This window comes from Enoplosus armatus, chromosome 24, assembly GCF_043641665.1.
Source record: "Enoplosus armatus isolate fEnoArm2 chromosome 24, fEnoArm2.hap1, whole genome shotgun sequence".
NCBI lineage: Eukaryota > Metazoa > Chordata > Actinopteri > Centrarchiformes > Enoplosidae > Enoplosus > Enoplosus armatus.
This window is the reverse complement of record NC_092203.1, coordinates 8846722-8859535: the sequence shown is the minus strand read 5'-3', so window position 1 is coordinate 8859535 and position 12814 is coordinate 8846722. Positions and strand designations below refer to the sequence as shown.

Genomic DNA, 12814 nt, shown 5'->3' with positions numbered 1-12814 from the left:
GTTTCAGAGCCATCAATCATCCCTCAGCAGGGTCTCTTCCCCTTACTGCCCCCCCCGTAGCTCCTCTTCCTCTTTGTCCTTCTCAGATTTTTGTAACCACTTCTTTCTCTTTTCTCTCCTTCACCTTTCCCTCCCTTCACCCGTCGTCTTGTCTGCATGTTTTCTTGTCATTTTTCTTCACCTCCTCTGTCTTCCTCCTGCGTCTAAAACATTCCTCTGTCTTCTTTCTCTCCCACGAGGCATTCCCATGTATCTTAATCCTCTACCCTCGCAGGCACCATCAATTATCATTCTATGTATCACTGCAACACACACACACATCATAAACCGCATCAAGACTCACAAGTGCACATACACATTTGTACACTGACCTGCACACACACACACACACACACACACACACACACACACACACACACGAATACTGGACCTCCTCCATCAAAAGGGCAATCATTTCTCAGCGGGCGCTGGGATATCACCTGCTACACTGACACAGGTGGGTGGGGGGGGTCATTTGTATAACAGATGTGTGTGTGTGTGTGTGTGTGTGTGTGCGCGCGCCTGTGCATGTGTGTGTGTGTGTGTGTCAGACACAGGTTTAATGACTCGTCCCAGCCAATTTTCAGCCGGTGGCTTCTCTTTGTGGGGAAATGAGGTTTGTAGTTAATGTAGCACAGAAGGGCTGCCTGTGATCATGTATATGTGTGTGTGTGTGTGTGTGTGTGTGTGTGTGTGTGTGTGTGTGTCAGTTCCAGTGAGTTGGCTTGAAGCAGAATATTAGTAGGAACCATATGGGAGAAATCATTATGAAGGAAGGTTGGAGAACATTTATACTGTGAGACCTGCATGTTTCAATATCACAGCTAAGAAAGGATACGCCTTGTGTGAAGATGCATGCAATGTGTGTGTGTGTGTGTGTGTGTGTGTGTGTGTGTGTGTGTGTGTGTGTGCATGCTCATTTCGGCTTGTTCAAGTGTGTTTAGCTTCACTCTCCCTTTATAAATCACAATATGGTGTGTGTGTGTGTGTGTGTGTTTGAGTCCATGTTGTGCAAGATTCACTAACTTGAGTTATTCCAAACACAGCAGTTGACTTCAAATTGTGTACAAAGTGAAATGGCGTGTCACAAACACAACATGCCAGAGACATAATGAAACACACACACACACACACAATGCACCACAGATGCTGTCCGGACCGTCATTTTACCCCCCAAAAAGCACAAAAACACACGAAAGTACCACCACGCATGCAAAAACATCCTGCATGTAAGCACACACGCACTAACAGTCAGAGCACCGGGGGGGAAACTGGCCTCCCAGCAGAGGAAATAAGTTTGGGTTGGATGTAATGAGCAACTGAAAGGCAAATGAGCCCTTCAGTGTGACGGCCTCTATCTAAACCCAGACAGCCTGCGTCTGGGGAGACGCTTTATTGCTGAGAGAATCCAAAATGTCATTCATCTATCTGTGCTCCGGCCTCCCTCCCTCCCTCCCTCCCTCTCCCCGCCACCTCATTCCACTCCTGTCATCTTTGTTGCGCTCTTCCTCTTCCACTCTCCTTCCCATTCTTTCCCATTTTTCCCAACCTCACTCTCCTGTCATTTTCTTGACGTTGCTCTTCCTCCCCGACGTTGTCCTTGTCTGTTAAAGGTCTGCCTCTCCTCTCCTCCCCCCTTTTCTCCTCTCGCCTTTCAAAACTGGGCTCTGTTCCTCTTCCCTTCAAACCCTGGATGTGACAAAACATTATTTTCCATATTGATTCATGTGAGTTATTTTCAGATTAATGTAAATGCTTTAAGGTGCTCGAGGTTCCAGAGTGACCAACCAAATCTGGAGCCCCTGGGTCCAGTTCGGCTTCTGGTTTTGTCCAGATCCATATTTACAGCACTGAAGCTTTGTAGATTTATTATAATAAATCATTTACATTTGCGTCTCCGTTTCCAGTGCCTGTCGTGTTCTGATGTGTCAGCAGCTTCTGAGAAAACAAGGTAACGTCTTCAAATTGCTTGTTTTGTTGACCGACAGTACAAAATCCCAAAATATTCAATTCACAACAATATTAGACAAAGAAGAGCAGCATAACCTCATATTTAAGAAGTGGGAACAAGGACACGTTTGGCATTTTTGCTTAAAAAAATGACTTAAACAATTAATCAGTCATCAAAATTGTTTAATTTTCCGCCTGTCAGCTATTTTTCCATCACTGGTCAGGCTGTTACAAATTTAAACAAAAGTTAAATGAATTTTCCGAACATAATATAATAATAATCATCATCATTTTAAAAAAGCCATTTGGTGTCACATTCAAAAGGATGCAAGGCTAACAATGACTTTCATAACTGATTAAGCTGCTAATTGTTTAATTAATGAATCGAAAAGAAAAGAAAGAAAGTTGTGCAACATGCCCACAATCATTTCCCAGAGCACAAGGTGACATATTCAAGCATGTCTTCAGTGCACTTACACTGGCTTCATTATCACTTATATTCAAAGGTGTGTGTTTGTCTCCACGTTGAGCACATTTTTGCTGAAATATTCACAAGTAACACAGAAAGAACTTCATCGCAAACTCTCAGTATACCTGCAGAAGCAGACGCGAGACATGCTAAGTTTGGAAAAAGGAGAATGACTCCGGAGTTTGTTTGAAGATATTGTGGGAAATTCAGGAGAACTAGAACTCAAGGAAGAAGCAGACAAAAACAGTTCACTAAAACGTACATTACAACATCACTTCATTGAAAAATAACTCTTTGAACATCACAGATTGTTGATGTGTAACAGAGTGTGCGAGAGGGGCGTTTTTTTTTTCCTTCAAAAGAATAAGATGAAGGCTTGGAACAGACAGAGCTGCAGCCTGGCTCTTGACCATGGATTGTAGCCGTAGGCGCAAAAATTCAATGGAGACAATCGGCCGAAAAACATGGCAACAGCATCAAACAGCCCGCCGCGTCTTGAACTGAATCCCAGTCCATCGAAAAACTGCTTGGTGCCAGGAGCGAAATATGGAACTATTTTGTTTACAGATCCGGCCAAGACAGATGCCCAACCGAGGCACCGAAGCCCTCGTGCGATAAGTTGCTATAAAAACTCGTCCAAGTCAAGTGTGATTCCAGCGGTCGCTGTTTTGTGACTTTGCTTGATGATTTTTCTTGCTGTGGTCGTTTATTTATTTGTGAATTTAAAGATACTGAACCAAACAAACGGTCCGAACACTAACTCTCTACTCTTCAATTTCTCCTCCTCCTCCTCCTTTTTGTCTTTTTGTTTTTAATTCCACGCGGCCACTCCCATTCATCTTTGGCAAAAATCAATAGCCATTCGCTGGCGTGCCGGAGTTGAGGGATGTAAATAGCAGAAATCTGACATTCGCAGGATATAAAACAACAGGCTTTCAATATAATCAACAGCGGTGCCGGTGCCATTCCTCAAACAATCCATAGCCTTATTAAAAAGGGGCCAATAATTTAGCCCTGTGTGCTGCGGATGGAGGGTGCATGACAATAGTGTCTGATGAGTCAGGAGTTGTGGGTATGACAGAGGTGAGGAGGGACAGGAGGGACAGGAGGGAGGGACTGAGAGCGAGGGGTCATGATTTTAGTGTTTACACTGTGATATTATATGTGTCGTGTATCATTTTCTTTCTGGTTTTACATATCACTCTCTTTTAGGATTTACTTAAACAGGTTCCGCTGCTCTCGCCTCTCATTTGTCTTTGCTTGTGGAACCGGCTTGTTTTATGGAGGTCTTTTACTCTTACATCAAAACACAACAGATGATAAGGATCCTAATTTGTGTTATTTCTATAACTGGATTCATTTTGCATTCATTAATTGATTCTGCCTTTCAGAACTTGTGAGTCGCCTTAAAATGGCTTCCCTATCTTTCTTAAAAGCTTTTTTTATTGAAAATAAAAGTCGCAGCCTCCGATCTCCATCCACAGACAGTAGAAAGAAGACGAGCGGACAGCAAGAAGACACACAGAGGCCAGAGAGCTATGAGATGAAAATACAGACAAGAGCTGCTGCAACACAATCAACTGTCTGATGTGCACGCAACAGAAGTGCTCTCTGTGTGCGAGTATTTCTGATGCGTTTATGTGCATTATTTCTTGTTTTTTACGCTCAAATGTGTGTGTGTTTGCAAGTGGGTGTTTTTGTGCGCTTAAAAAATACAAGTAAGAAAGTGTTTGTGCTGTTTGGCTGTGGAGAAGTATGTGTGACTTTCTCGGCTGGGTGTGTGTGTGTGTGTGTGTGTGTGTGTGTGTCCATCGCCAATCAGCCAGCCTGTTGTCAGACGCTCAGCAGGAGAGTCTGTCTGTGTGAGTCAGTCTTTCTTCTTTCAACTCATCCTGCTCTCACATTCACCGACCGAGCAAAACATAAAGGCTCATCTTGACCTTTGGTTTGATTTTGATTTTGCACCTTGTGACTCCCTCTATCTGTTTCACTGCGTGTCGTTCCCCGTTTCTACCCCCTCATTTATTTTCACCTCTCTAATAGAAAGAAATAATCCACAATAATAATCCCAGGACCTCAAACACTGAGCGTCAATGGCTTTGGATGCTTCAGTGGCAAAAGTTAAGCAATGAGCCGCAGCCTTCCTCCAGGTGAGTGACAATGTAAAGGCAATCAGTGTGAAAAGGAAACATCGCTGTGTGATGAGCAGGGGGTTACGCTGTGTGGAAGAAATCATTTAACCAAAGTCATCACTATTTTACTTCCTATAAGATGTTAAATGAAGTGAAGCTTCAGAGCTAGAAAGTGGTTCGAGCTTGAATATTAATATTTGTTCTACAGTTTCAGTCTGTGTATTTTTCTAAATGCTGCTCGAGACACACATTTATTGTCGGAGGGGATTCATGTAACTTTCCACAAAAGGCCACCGAACTTATATGACCACAAGCATTTAAAGTTTGGTCTCAGATGAGCCACTTTTCAGACATCGCCATGAGAAGAGCTCCCTCCCAGCAACAAAATATAAATTAATTTCACATTTCTTTGACTGTAGAGCAAAGAGAGACACAAAGAATTAGCTCCAGGATGTCTGACGATGTTTGAGTTAGCAGAACTGAGAGGTGGTGAACTCTAGATGAGCAGGGAAGAAACCTAGAGCTCTTTCATGAAACCTTTCGTGCAAATATGTTGGAACTTCCTGGTCGAGTCTTCAAATTAACTCCTGGGCTGATTGATGCGGCAGTGTGTTGAGCGGTGGTGGTGGTCCTTTTATGTGCCGAAAAAAGTCCTAACTCATGTAGTAAATTGGAACTGGACCAGGAGAAACTAAATCCGTCATGTGCTTAGATCAAACAAAAGCTTCGAGATGTCTTAACATGCAAACAAATCACAATGCGCTGCGCTTGAGATGACTTTTCAAGGATTAGTTCGTTTTTCTTGTATGGCAGCATGCCAGAAATAAGCAGTTACAATCTCAAAGCCTTCAAAGTCTTATTTTTTTGAAGTCTTTGGATTCATCACAGTATAATTCTGAAACACTTTTTTGGAAGTTTGCGTAATTAACTAAGTTTTTTTTTTTTACACCAGGAATCCGTTCTGGTGATTTATATCTATATTTAAGGAAGGTTTCCAGCTAAGGTTCACATTTTCTGCCATGATGTGACAGTTTGCCATCACTCACAGGTGTGACTCTGGGAGTCTGGCTGCTCTCCTTGATATCGGAGGTGATAGTGAGGGCTGAGGAACTGCCTACTCCGGTGTGGTGGGATTTGACATAAAGAAGTGGGAGTGGGTGGTAGGTAGGCAGGTAGGGAAGTTTCTTTCCATCCGAGCTGACAGTGTTGACAAATGACAGGGGAGTGTGTCTGAGCCGGTGTGTGTCTTTTCTGTGCGAGTTGACACACAAGCGATAGAGAGAATAAGAAAGACGAGGGAATGAGAGAGGGCTAAGAGAGAGCGGGAGGAGATAGGGAAAGAGCTTAGTCTGCCTTCAGGGGGAATACATAAGCGAGGGGGATGAAAGTTAGATATTTTCACAGGTGGGCTGGAGAGAGGAGATGGAAGAGGAGAGGAGAGGAGGGGAGAGAGGAGTTTTGGATGTGGAGGATGGAGAGAAAAGAGCGAGATGAAAACTCATTTGTGAAAGTTGCAAAAGTGGACATAATTGTTGCTCACATTTTGGCTCATAAATAGGTCGACTTAACAATTCAACAGACTTCCAGGTATGCATCAAAGTGTGTGTAAATCCATGAATATCCATGAATCCACGCTCGGGGTTCAGAGGAGGACAGAAAAAGGGAGAAAAAGAATGAGAGCCGGAGTGACTGACAGATCAAACTCAAAGGTCCTGCAAACATGCATGGATATGAGTTTTAAGAATAGTGTGGAGCAGGAGAGCAGGGTGGGCGACACAAAGGGCCAACAGGAAAAGTAAAAAAAAAAAGATGTCTTAGCTTAGCTTAGCACTTAGCTTAGCATAAAGACTGGAAACAAGGGGAAACAGCTAGCCTGCCTCTGTCTGCACCTCTAAAGCTCACTCATTTCAAATCTTGTAGAAACAATTTGTGGTTTTACAGGGGATATACGATTGTGTAGTTCAAATCACTGCTCAGCCTGTCTCCCTCTGCTCATCCTCTGCCCAGTTTGGTTATCCACCCATTTCTCTCTGTCTGTCTCCCTCGTGTGAAACTGGGACAGACAGACTTGGCTCCCAGTCGAGGTAGCTGGAATCTAAGCAAACTGCACGGTTGCCAGATTACTGAAAACGCTGTCACAGAGAGCTGCCATTTCGACCAGTCAACTTCATTTCAAAGCTTGAGCTTTATAATTGCTTGCCAGATAAGTTAAATGGCAGCACTGGCAATTTGTTTCCAGACCATTCATCAGGGGAGGGGGGTGACGTCAGCGTGAGCGTTTAACACTCATGACCTGCAACTGTTTAAACAGTCAGTTTTAGACTGTTTTAACATGAAGACGTGTTTCACTTAGTTGGAACTTTCTATACAACATATAGAATGAGGTAAAAAAACATATAATGAGATCCAAGTCAATTTCCTCATTACAGACAATGACCTGCTGCTGGTTTCATTAAAGTAAGACTGGGGGATGCTCCGGATCCCCTGGTCTCAAGAAGTCAGCCCTAGTTGCACCAACGGAGCTTAATTAAATCTCTCATCATTAAAACTGGCTCTCGAACCATTAATGCCAAACTCAAACGACGGACAACGCATGAATATTTGATATCCTCCGTCTGGCTGACGCGCCAATCTCAATGGAATTGTCTGCAGAGTTTAAATTTTGCAAATTCGTCACAGAATATTCAATACAAAAGTTATTGTGGAGGGTCCTAATTCACTTTGCCTCACCGGTCTGACACCGTGTCCTTCAGCGCACAACACACACAGACACCCGAGCATCCTCCCTCACACACAAACCGGCACAGATAGACGTGCGAGGCCAGGCGCGCACACGCTGTTTGAGGTGTAATAGCCCCGTGCTGCAGTTCTGCAGCTTAGCCAGGGCACATTTTTTTCTTTTACATCTTTACCTTAAGTGACAAAGCCCCAGTAGCCTTCTCAATTATGTTGTGCAGGTGCAGTCAGCAAGAAAGAGTAATTGCACTGGGTGTATGGAGCTCCCTGAGACGGATTGGAAGCTCAGGGCAGAGCTGTCAGGGGCTCCCAAAGGACTCACCAGGTTGTGTGTGTGTGTGTGTTATATATATATATATATATGTGTGTGTGTGCTCCTGTCACACCGCAGCAAGAATAACATTACGTTTTCATTTTGCATGTGCATGTACTGCACGCCGCCGTGCTCCCATGCACGTCTTCCCTGTGTGTTCGCATATGCACGAGCGTGGGAAACGATACGCATCTATTAAGAAATGCGACTGTTTCCTCGCCTGGCGTTTGACAACTGCATCGAGCCGAGCCACTGGCTCCCTGACAGTGACAGTCGAGTCCCCAGGACCTGTCAGCGCCATCACATATGCCCTCAGGGCCGTGGAACCTTCTCGATGCTTGGGCAATAACGCTGCAATAAGCTCCTTGTTACGGGCATGTCATCGGGCCTCAAGGGACACGCTCTGAAGGCTGGAGGGGTCACCAAGAATCAGCCAAAAAAGACGTAATTTAAATAGAAAATCCCATAACAATTTAGCAAAGAACGGAGATAATAAAGTGTGATGCAGAGCATGCAGAAGAATCATGGGGAGTGTGAATTCAGATTAAGGATGACTATTAAAGACATCAAAAGGGAGGATTATGGGAAGTTTAACTGACTCTGCTGTAAATGACCTTATTGGTTTAAATAAAGCCTTTTTTCATCAGTTTTTATTTACACATTAATACTCACACGGGCGTGCAAATAAAGACACTAAAGTCTTTTTTGAGTTTGCCCAGGAGAACGGTGTAATTGAAGACTCCCGAGGATCCAGCTGGCTTTGATTCAACACCCAGCACTGTCAAATCCTACCACCCCGTCTCACTGTCTGACTTGATTTCACTTGTGTAAACCTGCACCTATCCCCACCGGCACGATTGAGACTTTGAATCTGTCTTTAAAGGGATTTCAGTCTGAGAGCTTTACTTTTGTGTCAGAATTCAGCAGAGGCAAGCCAGGAAAAGGGAGGAAGAGAGGGACGGCAGGTTTCAAAATACTGTCTCTGGGACTGATAGGAGAGGTTGTTGATCAAGTAGTTTATGGAGAGATAACTGCAGAGATAATTAATTCTCTGGTGAGTTAAATCAGTTAACATATTCTTCTTTTGGCAGAAGAGTACAAATGGGCACAGGGGAGCTCGGGCCCCCTCTGCCCTCACTGGCCAGGGTGCACAAAAGGGAGTCCTAATGCGCCGTCAACTTTCACGGAAGATAGAACGGTTTAAATAAAAATAAAAGACAGAGAGGGAGGTTTGCGCGCGCCCTTGCAGCCGCCATTGTTTAGCAGTGCAGTAATGAGGTGGTGGTGGCGAGAGGGGAGGGGTGAGAAGCTTCTGCAGGCGACGCCGCCACCTGCTCCAGATGTGGAATAAGGCACAGATGTCCTGGTTTAATTAGCCTTGCCAGAGGTGCTGCGGCATGATTACCCTGCTCCGCCCCGAGAGAACGCCTGTCTTAACGGGTGTGTGTTTGCGTTTCACAGCCTGTGTACGAGGAAGGAGAGTTTGACAGCAGAGTGGATGCAGGGAGAGGGGGGAAAGCATAATGTATGGCTGCTCCCCCCCCCCCCCCCCCCGTCTGAGAGAGATTTTGTTTAAGGATGAAGCAAAAGAACGAGGAGAGGCGAGCGTGTCTGATGTGGAGCAGGAACGAAGACGAGAAGGAGGAAGTGTGATTATGCGTCTGTGTACAAAAGCATGCGGGTGCGCATCATTACGCGCCTGCCTGCTTTATGTCTCTGCGTTGCTCTGGCTATTCCATCTGCCAGGCAAACCTGAATGACCTAGTTGGGAGTGAAATGTGCCATAAAGGAGCGCTGATGGACGAGGGAGAACATGGTGCTAATGACGCGGCTACATCCACGCGGCCGCACTCTCGTCTAATGAAGGCCCTCACACCAGAAACAGCCACCTTTAATGGGGTTTGCCATTGAGATGTTGCACGTCAACAACGGAAATCTTCAGATGATATTCTGAAAGTGCGGCTGTGCTTGCACCTTGTCAGGCGTTGTGAAATATATGAATCAGAGGAAGTTCAAGAAAATGTCAGCTTTTGCAGATTTGATCGAAGGAATGTCAGATGGGCTGGGATATTCAGGCCATTTTATTCATGCATCTTCAAGTATCTGGGTTAGCCTTGTAATCATGGAATCTCTTTGTGGGAGAGTTGGTCTCGCTAAGCTAATGTCTGTGAGATTACACAAGCGTGCACAAAGCACAGAGGCGCAAAGGCAAAAACACACACAACACACACAAACTGTGTCAAACTACAGCAGTTGTACCCAAGTTAGACAAGTCCTCCTGTCTGTGATGTTAATCTGAAGGAAATTAAGACAGGAGAGGTTTTAATTAGCAAAACCCAGGAGACAAGTGGAGCTGTTTTTTTGCTACCACACACACTGTTGCACACATTCACCAGGGGAAACACACACACACATTTGAAGGCAGAAAATATATCTATAGATTCAGTAGGTGTTGTGTCGTATTGAACGTATGAAGGAGAAGTGCTCACACATAATACATGTAATGGATGGAAGATGGCTATATGAGCTGAGAGGTGAGTGTGAGGCTGCAAAAGAGAAAGAATGATAAGAGAGCATCCAGGAGAAAATATGAGAGGGGGCAGAAAAAGTCCAGAAGACTAACTAAAAAAGACAGAGAAAATATGGGTAAGTGGTGTATCCAGTCTATGTGTGTGTGTGTGTGTGTGTGTACCGCGTATCTTTTACTAAGCAGACATTAATTGTGTGTATTGTACCTGCTGATGCCTCAGTCCCCTGGGTGCGCACTACAGGGCAGCAAATCTCAGGCCGTTCCACCCATTAAGCACGAGGATCACCCGATCCAGTCAGTATGTGCATACACAACACACACACACACACACACACACACACACACACACACACACACACACACACACACACACAAAAGCTTGCATTCCTATAGTGGTTGTTCCTCCTCTCAGAAAAGAAACAAATGTAATAAAAGGGTTGTTTCCTTGGTGAAGCAGAAAAGCAACATGATTTTGCAAAACAGCACAAAAAAATGCTAAAAATATGTATGTTGATACAAATCAGAGCAGAATGTAGGAGTTCAAAATAAACTAGCAAATGAATATTGGCAGTCAAATGCTCCAAGAATAATTTCCTTTTCCAAGGCAGGCGGAGACACAATAGTTCAGTCAAAAAGACCCCAGGGCCTCGTTTATAAAAATGTCCTTTGGTTTAATCCCCATCTGCACAGCGTAGGCCTTTATATATAAATAAACATAAAAAGAATTAAGATTTATTCAGCTTCATGACATTGAGTAATGATTGAAAAAGATATTTCAACTTGTTCCCCTTTGAGTTAAGGCATTTCTATTGACTTCCAAGGCCTCGTTGGCTGAAATTCAACTCATCAAAGTTGGTTAAAGTTAGACATCATGCACCTCAAACTGCCAGCGGTGTTGCCTTTAGCTTTCCAGGACAGACGGTGTTTGGGGGTGGGAAGCCAGTGAGGGATTGTGATCCTCGTGCAGAGAAAGATGGGAAATAGCGTCATTCTTCCCTCTTGTGAAAAATGAAAGGAGTCAACTGTCAATTGAAAAGAAAAAAGAGTGTATTTCTATTTTTCATAAATCAAAAGTTCATTCAATCTTCTACCCAAACACTTTTTAAGGACATTTGAAGGATTTCAAAGGCTGCTGGAACCCCTGACACGGGCCATGAGATGGGTTGCCGTAACTGCTCTTCCATCTCAACAGCGTGAGCAAAAACTACCATGAAAACTGCCTCTGTGGCTGCAAAGCTGACCCTGAACACAAGGCTAGAGAAGTGAAAGGAACAGCTTTTTGCACACCAGTGTCATAATTCTAAAATTAATGAGAGAGTTTGTCTATTTTCAAACAGGGATTCTGATGAAATGGCCCCATAAAGAATGAAAAATGGCTTCTCAAAACAGTTTGCGTGAGCACAATAGCCCACTGTAGGTAAATTAATTTCCTCCTCTGCACAGAAAAGGAATCCAGCATGTGTGTGTTCCAAAGCACAGAAGTGAAACTGCTCTTGCGTCTCAGCAAAGGACTGACTTCCAGCCCTATATCACACACAGAAAGCAATACTACAGCAGAGGTGTCATTTTACACATGTATGAGAATTCAAGCCATATTGATCTGGGTGAACAACACTGGAATACAGATGGCGACAGAAATCAATAGCATGAAGCACGGAGTCCTCTGGGAGTTGAATTAAATTAAAGTTTATCTCATAATAATGGCATTTCATTTGCATGCAAGCCTCCTATTGAACCACGGCGGTACCTTGTTTTGAAGCCTTCTTTCATTATATCCTCCTTTAATCTGAAAATTGCAGCCGTCGATATGATTTCAGCATGTTTTCAATCGAGAGGCTATAATTAAAACGACGTGGAAATGAAATCTGGGCACATCTGTATTCATCCACAAGCCACAGGCACAGTCACATAGAGAATCACCAACAACCATGTGTGATAATGATGCCATTACTTAACTTAATGAATGTATAATTAGCAAATACTTCTATGTCAACATACTTGTCTTCAAATAACATATGGTTGGTATTAATGGGAGTTCTGCACCTTAAAACAAAAGGAGTTGTAGGAGTTTTGAGGAAATCAATTTTTCTTCATTACTATGCAAATTGGTGGTTGAAAGGCGAATTCATCTCCCCTACAGGAAGTACATGAGGTGTATTAAGTTTCTAGCATGATGAGGCAAAGTCCTGAATGTCTCCCAGGGGATATACTGCAAAAAGTACAAAGTTTCACCTCAACTCTGACTTTTGTCTCTTTTCATCCCGAGGGCCAAACTTCACTTTTCGTCTTTGGTCGAGAGTCAACCGAAACAACCTCCCTCACTGTATCTCCGTCTTCACCTGGACGATTTACGATCCCCTCGCCTCCGTTCATTTAGTGGTCTGATCTTCTTGTCATAAAGCATGTGTGAAGCCGGTGGTGGGACGGGGGTGGCGGGGAGATGCCAATTTATGAGGGTGGGCAGTGTAGACAGAACCAGTTTTACAGCTCTGAGATTTATACCGAGCCCAGACACAGCATTCAGTCAAAGCTTGTTTCTTTTTTTTTGGAGGGTTGGCGGGGCCACTCTGCGGCCTATATGGCTGCTTTGACCTTCACCCGTGACACCCCCCCTACCTCTTTTCTTCAAAGTAATTTGTGTTTGC

At 44.0% G+C, this 12814-nt stretch overlaps 1 protein-coding gene across 1 annotated transcript in view; it reads right to left on the bottom strand.

Annotated features, from left to right (window-relative positions):
* Positions 1 to 12814, bottom strand: part of LOC139306777 (receptor tyrosine-protein kinase erbB-4-like) — a 208854-nt gene that overhangs the window by 111330 nt on the left and 84710 nt on the right. The window lies entirely within an intron of this gene.